The sequence below is a fragment of the Arachis ipaensis genome, chromosome B10, assembly GCF_059453495.1.
Source record: "Arachis ipaensis isolate K30076 ecotype BB chromosome B10, ASM5945349v1, whole genome shotgun sequence".
In the NCBI taxonomy this organism is placed as follows: Eukaryota; Viridiplantae; Streptophyta; class Magnoliopsida; order Fabales; family Fabaceae; genus Arachis; species Arachis ipaensis.
This window is the reverse complement of record NC_142435.1, coordinates 139,680,313-139,691,668: the sequence shown is the minus strand read 5'-3', so window position 1 is coordinate 139,691,668 and position 11,356 is coordinate 139,680,313. Positions and strand designations below refer to the sequence as shown.

The following is an 11,356-nucleotide window of genomic DNA, read 5'->3' as shown; positions in this document are numbered from 1 at the left end:
CTGATAGCCCCTTCCAGGGGTGTCCCCTCCCGCTATACTTGGGTGACTAGCGATGTGTGGGGTGTTCTATCGCGGATGATGGATGCTGATCTCCAAAGGCTCCGCGATCAGGGGACGGTTTGCGGTGGCAGTGATGTGGAGCGGCAATATGAGCTTGCCCTCCCTGACGCCGATGAGCGGTTTTGTTATTTGAACCTCAATTCACCGACCGTGCCGGACTGGATGCGGGTTTATGAATCAATGCTTACTCGGCTTGGTGTGCGGCTCCCCTTTTCGACGTTTGTTCAGGAGTTGCTGAGTCGGTGTTCCGTGACGCCGTCTCAGCTTCATCCGAATAGTTAGGCGGCCGTTCGTTCCTTTGAGCTTGTGTGTCAATATCTTGATCTTCTGGTCTCTGCTCCTGTTTTTCTTTTTCTTTTCTTATGTACTCTTCCGACTAAGGAAGGGAAGCATAAGAAAGGATATATGTCGTTCAGGGCTCAGCCTCATCGTCGTATATTTGGTTTGTTTGAAGATTCTTTCCATGGTTTTAAGAGAGAATATTTTAAAGTGCGCCCCGTTCAGGGGCATCATCCTTATTGGTTGACATTAGAGGGCGAGCATCGGTTCCCGACTTATTGGAATTTTGGTGCAGGGCCGTCGGTTTTGACCAAAGTTACATACGATGGTTTGTCTCCGGAGGACAAGGACATCACTAGTGTCCTTTGGCATTTGTTCGGGGAACGTCCGTTAAATCCTCGAGACGTCATGGGGGATCCTGTGTCCTGCCGAACATATATTGGTGTGTGGCTGTCATTTTCTTTGTTTTTATGTTTGTTTTTCCTGATTTTGTGACTTTGTGTTTTTCTTTGGTTTTTTCAGTTGAGATGGCTGGTGGTTTGACTTCTCTGGCGAGGTTGAAGGCAGCAATGGATCGGGAGGAGGGGTCATCGGCATCTTCTTCTACCCCTGTTTTGAATTCTGCTGCGGATTCCCAGGCTGTATCTCAAGAGGTGATTTCGGCTGGGGTTAGGGTTGGTGCTCAGGTTTCACCTGGTCCAGTGAATTCGCCTGAAGTCGTTGTGGTCTCAGCTTCCGAGGCTTCTCGGAAGAGAAAGAGGCCTGAGGAACCTAGTAGTGAGAACTTGGAGGAGGAGGGTGCTGTTCCTACCGTGATGGATCGTTGTTTCGATGCTTCAGGGTTTATAGATCAGTACTTGATGCCTGGCACCGAGCCATTTTTTTATGATTGTGATGTGTCTTTTCAAGCCAAGTCGGTATATCGCGCCCTCCTCCGATCCGCTGTTATTGTCTGGAAAGCTGAGCCGGTGATGGCTCAGGTTGGTTTGCTGGATAAGAAGCTCCGTCATTCCCAAGCTGATGTGGCCAAGTTGAGAGAGCAGTTTGAGGCTGCCGAGGTAGCGAGAGAAAAGGCGGTGAAGTCTTCCGAGGAGGTTGGGGATGAGATCCTCCGTCTTTCCGAGGTTGAGACTTCACTTCTATCTCAGCTGGGTATGGAGCGAAAGCGGGCTTCCGATGATGAGTCTTAGGCTGCCGTACTTCTTGGCGAGATGGAGGTTCTGAAGGCTGAAGTTGCTACTTTGAAGAAAGAGAAGGTGGAGTTACTGGCTGATGCAAAGGGTGCGATTGCGGCTACCGAGGAGACGATGAGAGCTCAGGCTTTGGTGCTGGCTCCGGGCGTGGACGTGTCTGTGATGGGGGCTTTTAAGACCGTCCGTGATGGCCAGATTGTTGACCTTGAGTAGCTTATTATAACTTATATTTTATGGGACTTGTTAGTTTTTTAGATGCTTGTTGGCCCTGAGGCCGTGTATTTTGATGCTTTTCGTTGAACATTTTGTATGCCATTGTAGCTGTTTATAACTTGCTTTTCTTGATGACTCTTGTGTGATTGTGGCCGTTCGGGCCTTTTCATTTTTCGAGCCGTTTATATTTTTAAGCCGTCGTGACTTAGGGCCTTCGGTAGGCCGTTTGGTAGTTTTTGAGGATATCTGTTTGTTAGGCCCCGACGGTGATCGGTCCTCGGTGTTGGCCGTTTTGTTTGTGTTGCCGTCATAGTGGTATTGGCAAATGTATTTTTGTAAAAATGGAATTTTATTAAGTTTGGGCCTCGTTAAAAGCCTCCATTTTTTGTTTTGGTAGGGAAAGAGTACCTGAAGATAATGAAAGAAAACTATACAAGAGAAAGGAAAAATAAAGTTCAGATAAGTAAAAGGGCATAGTTTTTTAGGGGAGGAGCGCCTCTACGTGTAGTATCGCCGTAAGTTGGTGGCATTCCAGGTTCTCAGGATCTCGGTTCCGTCGAGCTTTTCGAGCTTGTAGGCTCCTTTCCCGATTATTCCTTTCACACGGTATGGTCCTTCCCAGTTGGGGGTGAGTTTTCCTTCCCCTGGCGTTGGAGTTCCGATGTTGTTTCGTTATAGGACCAAGTCATCGGGTGAGAAGTCTCTCCGTATTACGCCATGGTTGTACCTTATTTTGATTTTTTTTAGGGCTAACTCTCTCATGTGGGCTACCGACCTGACCTCGTCATTGAGGTCTTGTTTGGCATTTTCGTCGTTGCCTCCGATGGTTCTTCTCGGACTTGGGTCCCCGATTTCGACTGGGATGATGGCTTCTACTTCGTATGTCATGCGAAAGGGGGTCTCCCCGGTGGAACTTTGCGGGGTGGTCCGATATGACCAGAGGACCGATCCGAGTTCGTCTGCCCAACGCCCCTTGGCTTCGTCGAGCCGCTTTTTAAGTCCTTTGACTATTGTTTTGTTTGCCGATTCGACTTGCCCGTTCGTCGGGGGATGTTCTACCGAGCTGAAGCGTTGGGATATGTGTAGTCCCTCCAAGAATTTCTAGAACTTTTTGTTTGTGAATTGTATTCCGTTGTCCGAGATTACGACTTCCAGAATGTCGAATCGGGTGATGATGTGTTTCCAGAGGAATTTACGGCACTGGGTAGCCGTGATGGAGGCCAGGGGTTTGACTTTGATCCACTTGGTGTAGTAATCAATTGCAACAATGATGTATCGGAGCTGCCCGGGGGCTGTCGAAAATGGGCCGACGAGATCGATGCCCCAAGTTCCGAACGGCCGATCTACCGTGATTATACTGAGCTGGTGTGGGGCGGCTTTATGATAGTTGGAGTGCTTTTGGCACTTGTCGCAGTTCCTGACTGTTTGTATGGAGTCCCTGATGATTGAGGGCCAAAAGTAACCGGCTCGGATGATTTTCTGGGCCAAGGTTTTGCCTCCGATGTGATGGCCACAGCAACCCTCATGGATTTCGTGAAGTATGTATTCCGTGTCTCCGGGTTCGATGCATTTGAGTAGGGGCTGCGAGAATCCCCGTTTGTATAGATGTCCCGTTATTATGGTGTTGTTGATGACTTCCCTTTTTATCCGGTTTGCCTCTTTAGGGTCTTCGGGTAGTACTCCGTTGAGGAGGTATTGTAGGATGGGAGTGGTCCATGACTTTCGGTCGGAGATCGGTAGGCTGTTGTCGGTGGTGTTTGATATAGATGGTGTTCTGACGATCTCTTGAATTAACAACCGGTTACCGTGTCCTAGTTTGGTGCTGGCCAATTTTGAGAGTAGGTATGCCCTTGCGTTTCGTTCTCAGGGGACATGTTGAATGGTTACCTGATCAAAATCTTCTTTCAGTTTGTTTACCTTGGCGAGGTATTGTTGGAGTAAGGGGTCTCGTGTTTGGTAGTCCCCGTTGACTTGGGAGCTGACTACCTGTGAGTCGCTGCATATCTCTAAAATTTTTGCCCCGACTTCTTTGGCTAGAATTAAACCGACCAAAAGAGCCTCGTATTCTGCTTGGTTGTTGGAAATTGGGAACTCGTATCGACCGGATTGTTCGATTACGATCCCGTTTTGGCTTTCGAGTATGACCCCGGCTCCACCGGAGGTGGTGTTGGATGAGTCGTCTACGTGTAGTTTCCAAGTTTTGGGGTGGGGTTTTCTGGCGTCATCTCGGTGATGAAGTCTGCCATGGCTTGCGCTTTGATTGCATTCCGGGGTTCGAACTTTATTTGGAATTGGGACAGTTCGACGGACCATGCCAGCATTCTTCCTGCTAGGTCGGGTTTTTGTAGGACCTGTCGGACCGCCTGGTTAGTTCGGACTGTAATAGGGTGGGCTTGGAAATACTGTCGGAGGTGGCGGGATGCCGTTAGGAGTGCGAAGGCAAGTTTCTCGAGGCGTGAGTAGCGTGATTCCGTGTCTTGTAGGACTTTGCTTATGAAGCAGATGGGTCGTTGGGCTTTATTTTCGTCTTCTCGGATGAGTGCTGCAGCAAGGGCTTCTTCAGTTATAGATAGGTATAGGTAAAGGGTCTCTCCTGTTTGAGGTTTAGCGAGGACCGGGGGTTCCGCTAGGACTTTCTTAAAGTGTTGGAATGCTTTTTTGCATTCCGCTTCCCATTTGAAGGGGATTCCTTTTTTCATGAGCTTGAAGAAAGGGAGCGCTTTTTGAGCTGACGCCCCGAGAAAGCGGGATAATGCAGTTAACCGGCCAGTGAGTTTCTGAATGTCTTTGAGGTTTTTTGGGCTTGCCATTTTGAGGACGGCTCTGCATTTTTCGGGGTTTGCCTCTACTCCGCGTTGTGTGATCATGAAGCCGAGGAACTTTCCTGCTTCCATTCCGAATGCGCATTTGGTTGGGTTGAGGCGCATTCGATGTTTCCTTAAGGTGTTCGTTATGAGCTCGAGGTCGGTGATGAGCTGTTCGCCAGATTCGATTTTTGCGAGCATGTCGTCTATATAGACTTCTAGCTTGGTCCCGGACAAGTCTTGGAATATTTTGTTAACGAGTCTTTGGTAGGTGGCTCCAGCATTTTTTAGGCCAAAGGGCATGACTTTGTAACAGTAAGTGCCGTCGGGAGTGATGAAGGCCGTTTTTTTCTCGTCGGGTCAGTGCATAGGTATCTGGTTATATCCTGAGTATGCGTCCATGAAGCTGAGGTATTGGTGGCTGGACGCGGCGTCTACTAATCTGTCTATGTTTGGTAGGTGGAAAGCGTCTTTTGGACAGGCTTTGTTTAAGTCCGTATAGTCAACGCACATCCGCCATTTACCGTTTGCTTTTTTGACTAGTACGACGTTAGACAGCCAGGTCGCGTAGGGTAACTCCCGGATAAAGCCTGCTTCGAGGAGGGCTTTGGCTTGTTTTTTAACTTCGGAGGCTCGGTCGGGGGACATTTTCCGTCTCTTTTGTGAAACGGCCTTGGCCGTAGGGTCTACGGCCAGTCGGTGGGACATTAAGTCGGGATCTATGCCTGGCATATCGGTGGGTGTGAATGCGAACAGGTCTCTGTTCTGTTTCAAGAGGTGAGAGAGGTCCTCTTTGAGGTTGTAGGGAAGGTTTCGGTTGATGAAGGTGTGTTCTTCTCTGGTTTGGCCTATTTGTAGCTTCTCCATGTCTCCCTCAGGTTCTGGTCTAGGTTGCCCATCTTGTCGGGCATCTAGGTCTGCTAACAATATGCCGGCCGCGTCTCAGGATCTCTTCCTTAGGGCTAGGCTGGTGTTGTCGCATTCTGCCGCGGTTTTCCGGTCTCCGTGGATAGTCCCGATTGAGCCATCTTCCGCTGTGAACTTCATCAGGAGGTATTTGGTGAAGATGACAGCTGAGAGGTCGTTTATGGTTTTTCTTCCAAGGATGACGTTATAGGCGGTGGAGTCTTTGAGGATTACAAATTCGGATAGTATTGTCTTTTTCTGGTCTGTTTTTCCTATGGTGAGGGGGAGGATAATGGAGCCATCTGGTTTGAGGAAGTTATCCCCTAGCCCGGTTACCCCATTGCGGTGTGTTTGGAGGTTGTCATCATGGAGTCCGAGTTTGTCGAAAGCCCCTCTGAAAAGGATGTTGGAGTTTGCTCTTGTGTCTACTAGTATTCTTCTTACCAGTCCGGTTCTGATTCTTGCCGAGATAACGAAGGGGGCATCCTCCGCCGAGGTACCGTGCTGGCAGTCCTTGGGGGAGAATGTTATTGCTCTATTGGTAGCGTTTGAGTCTTGTTGTCTAACTGCCAGTATTTTGAGGTCCTTTTTTAGTGCCGATTTCGATTTCCCCGGGACGTCTTTACCTGTGATGATGTTCACGATAATGGTTGGGTCAGCTTCCGGGCTTTCTCTGGGGCCCTGTTTTTGTGTTCTCGGGTTACGTCCTTCTCTTTCGGGTGGTCTTTACTTTTTCGCGCGTCTTGGTTCCCTGATGAATCTGGCGAACTCGGGGATTTTTCCGTCTCGTATAGCTTGCTCGAGGGCGTCCTTTAAGTCGAAGCAGTCTTGCGTCCTATGTCCGTATCCTCGGTGATAGTCGCAATATAGGGTTTTGTTGCCGCCTGTTCTTTCCTTTAGCTGTCGGGCTTTCGGGAGGATGTCTCGATCTGCTATTTGATGGTATATTTCGGTGATCGGCGTAGTTAGTGGTGTGTAATTGGAGAATTTTCCTATTCTGGGGGGTCGGTTTACGTTTACCGGCTTGTGGTGTTCCTTCTGATTCTCTCTGGAGGTAGGGTTATGTCTGGTTGCTGGTAGGCCGTGTTGTGTGCTGCCGTGTTGCCGTTTGTTGGCGGCTACGACCTGGCTTACTTCTTCGTCATTTATGTACTCCTTTGCGACACCTCGTATTTCGTGCATCGTCCACACTGGTTTGGTAGTGAGGTATTTTCGGAAGTCTTCGTTCATGAGTCCGTTTGTAAGGCAGAGGCTTGCGACTGAGTCTATGAGCCCATCGACTGTCAGGCACTCGTCGTTGAATCGGTCGAGATATTTTCTTGTGGACTCGTCATGTTTCTGTGTGACTCCCAATAGGCTGATGGGGTGTTTGGCCTTGGTAATTCTAGTGGCGAATTGGGCCATGAACCTCCGTGATATGTCGCGGAAACCGGCTATGGACCCATTGGGGAGGCCATTGAACCATTTGATTGCTGGTCCGGCTAGGGGTTACTGGGAAGGCTCTACATTGAACGACGTCGGTGGCGCCTTCTAGGTTTATTCTGGCCTCGAAGGCCGTTAAGTGCTCCTGGGGGTCTTTGGTTCCGTCGTATTTCATGTCCGTGGGTTTATCAAAGCCTTTGGGGAGTTTCGCTTTCAAAATTCTCTTCGTGAAGGGGGTGACTCCCATTATCACGTGGTCGCTTCTCGTGCATTTGGTCTCTCGGTATCGTCGGTCGTCGTCCGTGTGAACAAGATCACGGGAGACGCTGCGGTCGTACCTCTTGCTGTGTCGCCGTTTTGGTGATCTGTCGTGTCTTAGGTACCGCGAGGCGCTTCTATCGTGTCTCTTGTCGTGTCGCCGTTCTGGCAATCTGTCGTGTCTTAGGTCACGCGAGGCGCTACTATCGTGTCTCTTGTCGTGTCGCCGTTCTGGCGATCTGCCGTGGCGAGATCTTGATCTGGAGGTCGCGTGACTCCCGTTTTCAGCGTTGTGCTTTTCCTTGGTGGCAACCCGGCCTTCGAGTTTCTGTACTCGGTGGCAGAGTTCTTGGATTATTTGGGCTGACTTGTCTTTCGGATTTTCAGAATGTCGTGTTTTTGTGATGACGGGGCCGTTCTCATTGTTATGGATGACGCTTGCTACCCTTCCGTGGAGTACGGCTTCTTGATGTTCGGGAGTAGGGTTTCTTGTTCTGGAGTCATCTTGGTGGTTAATGGAATGCTCTTCAAGTCTGTCCGCCATTCCGACTCAACCGGCGCCAGTCCCCACAGACAGCGCCAATGTACAAGATGTCTCTGGTACGGGTTGAGAGATGGATCGAGAATTTGCGGGTTGAGGCGAATGCCGAATCACTTGGCTGGAACAATGGGGGGAGGTACCTGCAAAGACACTCCGACATTCAAGTCAGAATGGATCTGAGAGGTATAAAGTGTGAGGGATGAATGAATACCTGGAGGGACCTGGGTCATCTATTTATAGGTGATGGTAGCTGTCTTATCTTATCTTGTTTGGCCAAGATAAGGGAGACGTTTGAATTTGAAAGTTGGTTAGGAACTCTAATGGACCGGTTCGGACCTTCTAGAAGGGTTTGGTGGGTCAGACCCGGATAGCCGAATTCGGGGACTACCCCGGATGTAGGATCCGTGGGCCGGATCCGTAACAGTTATATTAAATTTATTTTATTTTAATTATGATAGAATTAATATAATTTTTATTGAAATGAATAATTTCTGTGAAAATCTTATAGTACTATATTTTTCTGTGAAAAATAGGAGATGAAGATGAATATTTTTCTTGAATGAGAAATGAAAATGAGAATGAAGAGAAATTTCAAGATGTAAAATAAAAAATGAGAGATTCTCTTTCGTCTTGCTCCACGATATTATCATTATATTCCTATTTCTAATTACTATGGATGTTGGTGTCTTAAGCTCTTTTTGCAACGGTTTTTTTCACAACAAAAAAAAATCTTAATTAGACATTGATAATATTGTTCACATTTAATTGAAGAAGGAAAAAATAAAACTTTGAAAAATAATAAACAATTTAAAATAAATAAATTAATTAAAAATTATTTTAGAAATTAATGTTGGTTGGCTAAAAATATAAAAAATAAATATAAAGTGATTTAGATAAATTAATTACATAATTTAAAATTGATTAGTCATACGATTAACATTGAATTATATATTATATTAATTAAGATATTTACTAAATAAATATTAGTTGAAATCTTCATCTATCCACTCTTAAAAGAAAGGGATAAGTATGATTTTGGTCCTTAACGTAGAGGTCGAAAATCGATTTCGTCCCTAACTTTTTTTTCGCTCTAAAATGGTCCCCAAAGTTTCAGTTTGTTTTAAAATCGTCCTTCGGATGAAAATACCCTTCTCCCTTCACCCAAAAATCAACCACCACCACCACCACCAGAACAGAAGCCACCACCGCCGCCAGTATCATCATGGTCATCATCACCATCAGAACTTTTTTCAAAATAAACCAAAATCAACTAAGAAGCCCAAGCTGAACAAGACCAAAACTCAACCAAAATCAAAACAGAACCCATCATCATCATCAATACCAGAACTCACCACCATCCCCACCTCAGAAAATCAGAACTCAAACAATCAGACCAATTAAAACTCAGAACCATCAACAAAATTCAAAACTAAAATTCTTCCTCTTTTATTCTTGCTCTTCTTCATCTTCTTTTAAAAAAATTCAAGCAACATGCACAATAATCAACAAATTCAGTAACAACAATATTTCACAAAAAATTCAGAAATTCTACAAAAAATTTAGTTTACAGAAAAAAAAGAAGAAGAAACGGCGAGCGGTAAAGACGAGGAAAAAGAGTAGTGGCGGAGAAAAAGAAGAAGAAGAAGAAGATGGTGGTGGTGCGTTGCGGTGCGGCGGTCCTCCTTCTCCCACCCCCCTCTCCTCCCCCTTTTTTCTCGCTCCCCCTTTCTTTCTCTCCCCAGCTCCCCTTCTATGTATCCCTTTCTTTCTTCTTTTTTTTTATTTATTTTATATTTTTTTTATTTTATAATTTTTTTAAATGAGGGGTAATTTGGTAATAAAAAAAATAAAATTAGTAAAAAAGATGAAATAAACTGAAACTTTTGAGATCATTTTATAACAAAAAAAAAAGTTGAAAACGAAATAAATTTTCAACTTCTACGTTGAAGATCAAAATCATACTTATCCCTAAAAGAAACTTGTACGACGCTATATGATGAATTCAGCTCTCAAAGTTAAGCATGCAAGCTTAGACTAACTGGATCATGACCGATAAGCATGCTGTATGTATTATATATTATATTATATTATATGCTTATTTATTGCTTATATAATAAAATAAAACTAGTCATTGTGATCTTCATGAAAAGCACGCGAAGATGTCTCGGTACGTAATAATGCGGAAAAAATTATATGAAAATAATTTTTTGTTGTTAATTTTAATCAATTTTCTTCTTATCTTAATAAGATGATATTTTTTATCCATATATTCTCTTTCATCTACATTTATTAAAATTTAACTTTAATTCTAAATACATATTATCTATCTCTTTTATGACTTTCAACAAAATTATTATTTTAAATATTCATTTGAATGTTAATATGTGATAAAATTTAAATTATAAAAAGTTGATTGATATTCATCACCAATAAATTTGATTTTTTTAGTTGGATTAAAAAATATGATATTATTCAATTATTGTTGCTTTTAAAATTGCTACAAGACCTGACGTAGACAAAAACTGAGAGATAAATGAGTGCACGAAAATGTTAATTGTTTGATTGATAGCAAAGTCAACAAATCTATCATGAAGCCTAACCCTCAATTTTTTAAAATCTAATCTTCGGTTATCTTTATCAATATATACGTTCCTACACAACTCCCGCTTTCTTTCTTATTCAAAGATATGCAGGCATGAACTTATCGAAAGGGTATTTTAATCGGACTTTGAGAATCTTTAAAAGTAATTTTTTTTAATTTTTGATTTATAAAAAATAGTAATATTAATGTTTGGTGTAATTTTTAAAATTAAATTATATTTTTTTAAAAAAATATTTAAGAACTTATAGAAAAATTAAAAAATAATTTTTTTATAATAAAATTTTTTTTATCACATTTCTTTTAAAATAAACACTTTTAGAACTAAAAACTCAAACACAAAATAACTTATTTATAAGCTACTTTTAATATAATCATTTATTGTTTAAGCTATTTTTTCAAAAGGAGCTTAATTAAGCTGTTTATCCAAACTGGACCTAACTCTCGAACTAAGATTGATTCCCTTCAAGCTCAATTAGAGATCCTCCGAGCTGGTGGAATGCATGGAGGAGAGGCGATTTCGGATTTAGAAAATAGATGAGAGAGAGCCTTGCAAGAGGAGGAATCTTATTGGAAGGAAAAATCTCAAGTTAAATGACTTAAGGCTGGCGATTAGAATATGAACTTTTTTCATCAGAAATTCCAAAATCATACACGAAGGAACAAAATCTGGCAATTAGTTGGTAATGATGATTCAGTTGCCTCTTCTAATGCAGATATTGCAACAGTGGCAGAATCTTACTTTTGTGAAATATTTTCATTCACTTGCAATGTAGATCCTATATACCTGTTTATTAACTTTGAGTCTAAGGTTACAGTTAACATGAACCGTAGACTTCAAAGACCAATTTCTATTGAAGTCAAATGAGCTACTTTCAGTGTTCATCCTCAGAGTGTTCTGGAAAATGATGGGATAACAACAAAATTCTTTCAGCATTATTGGGATATTGTTAATGGTTGATGAGTTTGAAAAACTCTAAATTCAATTTAATAATGAACAAACATTATTAAAGCAATTATTTACAAAATTATTAGCTTGATCTCAATTCATACTTGCTAAATTAATAATTTTGTTTGATAC

At 43.3% G+C, this 11,356-nt stretch overlaps 1 pseudogene; it reads left to right on the top strand.

Annotated features, from left to right (window-relative positions):
- The first annotated feature begins 1,154 nt into the window (after positions 1–1,154).
- Positions 1,155–1,745, top strand: LOC148581906 (uncharacterized; annotated as a pseudogene).
- Positions 1,746–11,356: the final 9,611 nt, after the last annotated feature.